The sequence below is a fragment of the Canis lupus genome, chromosome 4 (assembly GCF_003254725.2).
Source record: "Canis lupus dingo isolate Sandy chromosome 4, ASM325472v2, whole genome shotgun sequence".
Taxonomy (NCBI): domain Eukaryota; kingdom Metazoa; phylum Chordata; class Mammalia; order Carnivora; family Canidae; genus Canis; species Canis lupus.
Genome location: NC_064246.1, coordinates 42,833,932 through 42,842,072, shown reverse-complemented (window position 1 = coordinate 42,842,072; position 8,141 = coordinate 42,833,932). Strand labels below are relative to the sequence as shown.

The 8,141-nt window shown below is 37.4% G+C and overlaps 1 non-coding gene across 1 annotated transcript; it reads right to left on the bottom strand.

The window, feature by feature from the left end:
- Positions 1 to 6,272: 6,272 nt before the first annotated feature.
- LOC112652087 (U6 spliceosomal RNA) lies at positions 6,273 to 6,379 on the bottom strand. Its single transcript, XR_003131239.1, has one exon. It is a non-coding gene; the product is annotated as a U6 spliceosomal RNA (small nuclear RNA).
- Between the last annotated feature and the right edge of the window lie 1,762 nt (positions 6,380 to 8,141).

Here is an 8,141-nt window from a genome sequence, read left to right as displayed (position 1 = left end):
TTCCCTTTTTAAGCCCACTGGCCAGGCCAGGCAAGCAGGCAGCCTCAGCACATGGTTGACTAGAGTCTGATGGAGAGTCTACATTACGTCCTGGATGGTACACTTGGAAAAAGGAACACTTTGGGAGCCAAGCACTATAAAGGGGATTTCTAGAGACTGTTTGGTTACACAAAATCATTTGAACAATAGTTTCTGATCTCCTCCAAAAATTCATTTCATACTGAGCAGCTTCTGAGGAAATGTAATCAACACCTCCCTTCCATCCTCCAGCAATTTCTTTTCAAGTAGATGAATGCTTCCTGAATACTAAGGCTCTATTCATCCCTAGGGGCAACTTTGAAAGCTTGGTTAAGATCTGCAGGGAGTTTGGGGAAAGGATGAGGAATTAACGATAAGGCTTGGGTAGAAGAAGGAGACATTGATAAGCTCTCTCACTTTCCTATTCCTCTGAACTGCCCTCATACGGAGTGGAGATGATCCATCAGCAGGTTAAGCCGAGAGTTAAAATATACTACTTTTCATTTTAAGGAAGAATAGTAGCCACAATTGTTTACAGTCTGCAAATCTTATTCTGTAGTGCAAAGATTACCTCAACAATGAGCAACTTCCGCCTCCTTATCATCATCACATCATTACTGAGTACTGTTAATAGCACCAAAATAATTGGAATCTCAGTTTACTCCTTTTATAATGGTAGAGCTATATGATTAGAAGCCTGAACTCTGGAACTTGATTCTTGAGCTGATTAAATTCTTTAGATTCTGTGAATCTGCTCCTTACTGATGGAATACTTTAGGCAGGTTACTTTGCCTCATTTTCTCTAAAATGTGGATTAAAATAATCAATATGCGTGAATACTTATAATATTGTGGCACCTAGTAAATACAATATAAATATTTATCTTAAAATATGAAATACAGCCCACAACCAAGTGGATTAACTGCTAGTTTGTCAACTTCCATGAGAAATCTAGGAGAATATTCAGTCTTTGACTTTGTTGGTATCCCTATCTTATATACATTTTAATATGAGGCAAAGAGTAGAAAAGACTTCTCTATAATATTCTTGTCACCTTTCAACTCATCAAAAATCCTGAGTTATTAGCTATGGGTTTCTGGAGTGCTCCATGTGGCATCACTAATGCCAATAGACACCTACCATCCCTTCTTGGGTACTATTTCATCTGTCTGCTTCCATGCTTTCTTAATCCTTTCAATTCCTTTGTTTCCTCCAAACTCCACTCCTTAGCTCTGATTAAGGTACTGCCTAGTCATTTGCTTAGGCTGGAATAATTTATCATTTATTCATGTCTCTTGCTTCCAACACTGTTTAAAGGTTGGATGTTAGATCTTGAGAATGGAGGTAGGAAGGCAAGAAGATGATCTCACTATGGTTTGGTCATAGAATGAGTCTCTACATAATAATTAGACCTTTCATTCTAGCAAAATTAAGTACTTACTGGGGTATTTTTTTAATTCATCACCATTCTAAAACTTTTTCCCCTGCAATTTATTTTCTTCGATTATTATGTACCAGCTTTCATGAGACATACATTTATCTCACTGTGAAATTATAAATAATAGCCTTTATTTATTGAGCACCTTACCATTTGCCACACACAAATTATATTGATACTGTATATACTAAGATCCCTCAAAAGTAAGAAGGAGTTATTCTTATTTAGAGTCAAAGAAATCTAGGATAGAGGGATTCCTTCATCTACATGATGCTGATTTTCAAGACCTTAAAAGGTGAGTCACTTCAAGAACCACAGGCGCCAGAATAATTAAAGACTGCTTTAACCACATTTTAACATTTATTCTTTGAAACATCACAGTGAAGCATTCATTATCTTTCCCATTTTTTAAATAGGAAAACCAAATTCAAGAGGATTTAAAGGGCATGCCCTAGGTGACACAGCTAGTACAAAACTGGAGCCAAAAGCCAGGTCTCCTGACATGAATCCCACATCCTGCCCACTATACCAGTTGTTTATACAGCTCACATTTCTTAGTGGCTTTTCTTAGTGCAGAATTGGAAGCTGGCATGCAGTAGATTATCATCATATATTTTCTGAATAGATGAATGAGAAAGTGAAGTCTATCTTTAGTCCTTTCTTCACCTCTTTTCCATGCACCCCCTTGATGGCTAATCTTAGTTGATACTTAGCAATTTCCTACCCTGTGGCTCTCAGGCAGCTTCCTGTTCCCTGTTCCTATTAAGAACTTAGCCATCTTTTATCCCATTCTTTCTAGTTTATAAGAACATAAATTATAAGACCAGTTAACATTTATTGAGTATGTACTATGCATTAGGTAATTACTTATCATGTTAAATCCTTATAGCAAACTTAAAGACTTAGGATTATTATTTCCATTTACAGATGAAAAAAACAAGATCTTAAGAATTACAGGACTTACAGAGCTAGAAAGTGTGGGATCTGGCATCCTAACCCAGACTTATCTGCTCCTGAAGTTGACAGCCATACTTGCTGAACTCTCCTGCCTGCACACAAAGCTGACAGTGACTGCCAAGAGTTTATTTTTTTATTAACTCTCCCAGAAGATACTTGCATTTTAATAAGGTCTTTCAACACTTTAGCCCAACAGTCCTCAAAGTGCAGTCCATGGGCCTCTGGGGTCCTTAAGAAACTTTTAGGAGGTCTACAAAGTCACAACTATTTTCATAATAATACTAAGATGTTATTTGTCATTCTCACTGAGTTAACATTTGCACTGACAGTGCAGAAGCAACTGTGGATATAACTGCTGCTGCTGCCACTTTAGAACAAATCAAGGCAGGATACCCAAATATTATTGCATGCTTCAACACTACACACTCATGGAAAAAACAAAAAAACAGTTTTCTTAATATTATCTATGATGAAGTTATATTATTAATTTTATTAAAATCCCAACCCTTGAATACATGTATATTTTTAAAAGATTTATTTATTTGAGAGAGAGAGAGAGCACGCACATGGGGAATGCAGAGAGAGAGAAACTTCAGCAGACTCCATGCTGAGCGTGGAGCCCAGCGTGGGGCTGGATCTCATGCCCCTGAGATCATGAGCTGAAACCAACAGTCAGATGCTTTACTGACTGTGCCACCCAGGAGCCCAGAGTACACATATTTTTAATATTTTCTGTGACAAAATGGGAAGCACATATAAAACAGTTTTGAGGCATACCAAATTCTTAAGAAAAAGCACTTGTGAGATTTTGGGGGGCTGTGAACTAAACCAGCCACTTTTGCAATGGAACATCATCTTTTCTTGAAAAAATGATTGACAAACAAGCTGGTTGTTCAGACTTGAGTATCTAGCAGACATTTTCTCAAAAATGAACAAGTGAGTCTGTCATTTCAAGGAAAACAACTGACACTACTGTTTTCAATGATAAAGTTTAAACTTGCAAGTGAAAATCAGAATTTTAAAAAATTTTACCTACCATCATGAGCTTAACAAGTTTCCAATACTTAAAAATTTTTCTGATAAGATGAGTGGTGATCTTAATAGATGTGAGATTTTTTTTGTATTGTATAATGAAATGTATCAACATTTAGAAGATCTGTATAGCTCAGTGAATCAATATTTCCTAAATGATTAATGTATGTATGATATCATAAAACCATGCATGGGTAGAAGATCTATTCAAAGTGGAGGACATATCAATGGATTTTAATGTAATAGAGTATGAAAAGTTCATTGATATGGGGTCAGGTTACATACTATAACTTGTTTTGGTGTGCTAAAAAAAATCACCACAGTTATCTAAAAAGGCTGTTGAAATACTCCTCTCTTGGAGTATTTCTCTAATTACATACAGTGAGGTGGGATTTTCTTCATAACCTTCAACCCAAATAACATATCACAACAGATTAAAAGCAGAAGCAGATCTTAGAATCCAGCTGCCTTCTATTAAGCCAGACATTAAAGAGATTTTCAAAACTGTAAAGCTGACAGTCTTCTCAATGAAGTATTTTTGTTTTAGAAAATATATTATTTTTCAGAAAAATACTATGTTAACATAGGATAATATATTATTATTTAAAAGGAATTAATGAATTGAAGTTTTAAAATTTTCTGTTTTAATTTCCAATATGGTAAATATTGAGAGGTATAACTCACACAAAGGCTCTTTGGGATCCTCCACTATTTTTAAGAGTATAAATGAGATTTGAGACCAAAATGTTTGAGAACCATTGCTTTAATGCAAGGAAGTAATAATTTGGGTATTTATGATAAACCAGTGGGGTGGGCATTGAGCAAGAGGACTTTTTATCCTCTCTAAAAATCAAATGTACAATCTACGCTTATTCCTCTCAGAAAACTTGCTCCCAGGGAACCCCAAATTAAGACTTGGGTTACATGATCTCCCTACATTCACGGTGCCAGTTAAATCTATGCTTAGGCAAAAGCTCAGCATGGCATGCATTTAATTCAGATTTTTTCATGGATCATGACCTTTCAACTATAGGAGTGAGCAAAGGGAGGGAATTTCTATATGGTACCACTGGGAGGGTATCTTTCACCCCCAGTGTGAGTCTTAGTCCGAGAACATTTCTTGGCAGGTTCTGAGAGTCTGTATCAAATTAATCACCTCTTCAGATACTTGAGTGGACAGCCCTTGGGGCAGGAAGGGAGAGGCCTGGGAGGCAGAGCAGAATAAACATCTTAATCCAAATCAAGACTGAGGCCAGCTGTCCAGGCTGTTCTTGTGGCCACGGCTCACAGAGCTGCTGCCTATGGCTGTCTCTAGTTTATCCCTTGAAAGTGCCTCCTTCCCTCTCCTTCCCACGCAAGCAGCCAGTCCAATGTATGAATTTTTGGGTTGGACTCTAATTGCTAGTTATGCTGGGAAGCCCGCCTCCCTCTAATTCAGCCTTGACACAAATAGCTAGAAAGTTCATTTGCAAAGCCACAACTCCCACAGCAAAGCCCCTAGGGGTTCCCTTCTAGAGAGAGGACTTCTATTCCATTCAAGTCAACAGCTACTTACCGAGTGCCTATTTGGTACTTAGCATGTCCTGTGAAGAATGAATCTGAAAAACAAATTTGACAGAATCATAGAGGTTTGAAGTTTCCAGGTAGCTCATCATAGCTCTACCCTCACACAGGCCCACCAGCCTCTACTTGGACCAGTTCAGTGGTGAAGACCTGGCTGCTTCTACAAGCATTTTTAGAGAGATTTAGTTGGTAGAAAATTATTTCTGCTTCTCTAGGAGAGGCAGCATAACCCTCATAGCCTCAAAAGCCTCATGTGGTTAAGCCACATGGACCTGGGTTTTCATCTCATCTCAGTCACTTATGATTTTGAGCAAGTTGCTTTACCTATCTATGCCTCAATATCCTTATCTGTTAGAAGGGAATAACAATACCCTTCACAACAATACCCTTTAACACATTTGTGTTAAAATAAACTGTACTTGTGAAATATATTGCCCAGGTCCTGGCACAAGTTAAGTGTTTATTAAGCCAGTTCCACCAAGTAATTACCTTTGACCTTTAGCAAATTTAATAATTCAGATTATTTCATAACTGAAATAATACCTATAATTTAGGATTGTCAGGATGCATCCCTGATTAGGAACTTACTAGTTTTAGGACCTTGGGCAAGTTATTTTAATTTTTAAGCTAAAATTTTTTATATCTGTAAATAGTGGTAGCAGTGCTTACTATCTAAAGAGGTTTTGTGAGAAATAAAGTATATAAGATCCATATTAACTCTGTACTTGTTAAAAAGTAGGCTTCTTTAGCATTCACATCCATCCATTTGCCCTACGAGATGTCTTCCTTGCATGGTCTGTGGTCTGCTATTTGGATCTACACAGACTAAGTTAAAGCTTTTTCCCAACTGGATCCTTCATTATAATATTTCCCATTTGTTTTCTTTCCTTGGTATAGACTCTCCAGTATCTCCAAAGCATTTCTTGCATAATATTTTGAGCTTTTTACCATCCTGGGAATGTTTCCCAGATGGCTTTTAGTTTGTCAAGGTTCTTTTCAAAATATAATGTTCAGAACTGAATGTGAAATTCCAGGTAAAGATTGACCAGCCCAGAACACTTTGAGACTGTCATGTTCATTGTGTATGATGCTGAATTTCTTTGAATGGAATCAATGATTAAGTGGTAGATTTGCCATATTATTGATAATATTGAGCTTGTAGTCAACTTAGTTGTAGTTGCTTTTATATTTAACTTCTGTTAAACCATGTCTCTCCAATTCTATGATGTTTAACTAAAAACAAAAAACAAAACAAAACAAAAACAAAAACATGGAACGCTTCACAAATTTACGTGTCATTTTTGCACGGGGGCCATGCTAACCTTCTCTCTATCATTCCAATATCAGTATATGTGCTGTTGAAGTGAGCATGCTTAATTTTTTTATTTTTATTTTTATTTTTTATTTTTTTGGAGTATTCTGTACCAACTTTATTTTTTTTTAAATTTATTTTTTATTGGTGTTCAATTTACTAACATACAGAATAACCCCCAGTGCCCGTCACCCATTCACTCCCACCCCCCGCCCTCCTCCCCTTCTACCACCCCTAGTTCGTTTCCCAGAGTTAGCAGTCTTTACGTTCTGTCTCCCTTTCTGATATTTCCCACACATTTCTTCTCCCTTCCCTTATATTCCCTTTCACTATTATTTATATTCCCCACATGAATGAGAACATATAATGTTTGTCCTTCTCCGACTGACTTACTTCACTCAGCATAATACCCTCCAGTTCCATCCACGTTGAAGCAAATGGTGGGTATTTGTCATTTCTAATAGCTGAGTAATATTCCATTGTATACATAAACCACATCTTCTTTATCCATTCATCTTTCGTTGGACACCGAGGCTCCTTCCACAGTTTGGCTATCGTGGCCATTGCTGCTATAAACATCGGGGTGCAGGTGTCCCGGCGTTTCATTGCATTTGTATCTTTGGGGTCAATCCCCAACAGTGCAATTGCTGGGTCGTAGGGCAGGTATATTTTTAACTGTTTGAGGAACCTCCACACAGTTTTCCAGAGTGGCTGCACCAGTTCACATTCCCACCAACAGTGCATGAGGGTTCCCTTTTCTCTGCATCCTCTCCAACATTTGTTGTTTCCTGCCTTGTTAATTTGCCCCATTCTCACTGGTGTGAGGTGGTATCTCATTGTGGTTTTGATTTGTATTTCCCTGATGGCAAGTGATGCAGAGCATTTTCTCATATGCATGTTGGCCATGTCTATGTCTTCCTCTGTGAGATTTCTGTTCATGTCTTTTGCCCATTTCATGATTGGATTGTTTGTTTCTTTGGTGTTGAGTTTAATAAGTTCTTTATAGATCTTGGAAACTAGCCCTTTATCTGATATGTCATTTGCAAATATCTTCTCCCATTCTGTAGGTTGTCTTTGAGTTTTGTTGACTGTATCCTTTGCTGTGCAAAAGCTTCTTATCTTGATGAAGTCCCAATAGTTCATTTTTGCTTTTGTTTCTTTTGCTTTCGTGGATGTATCTTACAAGAAGTTACTATGGCCGAGTTCAAAAAGGGTGTTGCCTGTGTTCTCCTCTAGGATTTTGATGGAATCTTGTCTCACATTTAGATCTTTCATCCATTTTGAGTTTATCTTTGTGTATGGTGCAAGAGAGTGGTCTAGTTTCATTCTTCTGCATGTGGATGTCCAATTTTCCCAGCACCATTTATTGAAGAGACTGTCTTTCTTCCAATGGATAGTCTTTCCGCATTTATCGAATATTAGTTGCCCATAAAGTTCAGGGTCCACTTCTGGATTCTCTATTCTGTTCCACTGATCTATGTGTCTGTTTTTGTGCCAGTGCCACACTGTCTTGATGGTCACAGCTTTGTAGTACAACCTGAAATCTGGCATTGTGATGCCCCCAGATATGGTTTTCTTTTTTAAAATTCCCCTGGCTATTCGGGGTCTTTTCTGATTCCACACAAATCTTAAAATAATTTGTTCTAACTCTCTGAAGAAAGTCCATGGTATTTTGATAGGGATTGCATTAAACGTGTATATTGCCCTGGGTAACATTGACATTTTCACAATATTAATTCTGCCAATCCATGAGCATGGAATATTTTTCCATCTCTTTGTGTCTTCCTCAATTTCTTTCAGAAGTGTTCTATAGTTTTGAGG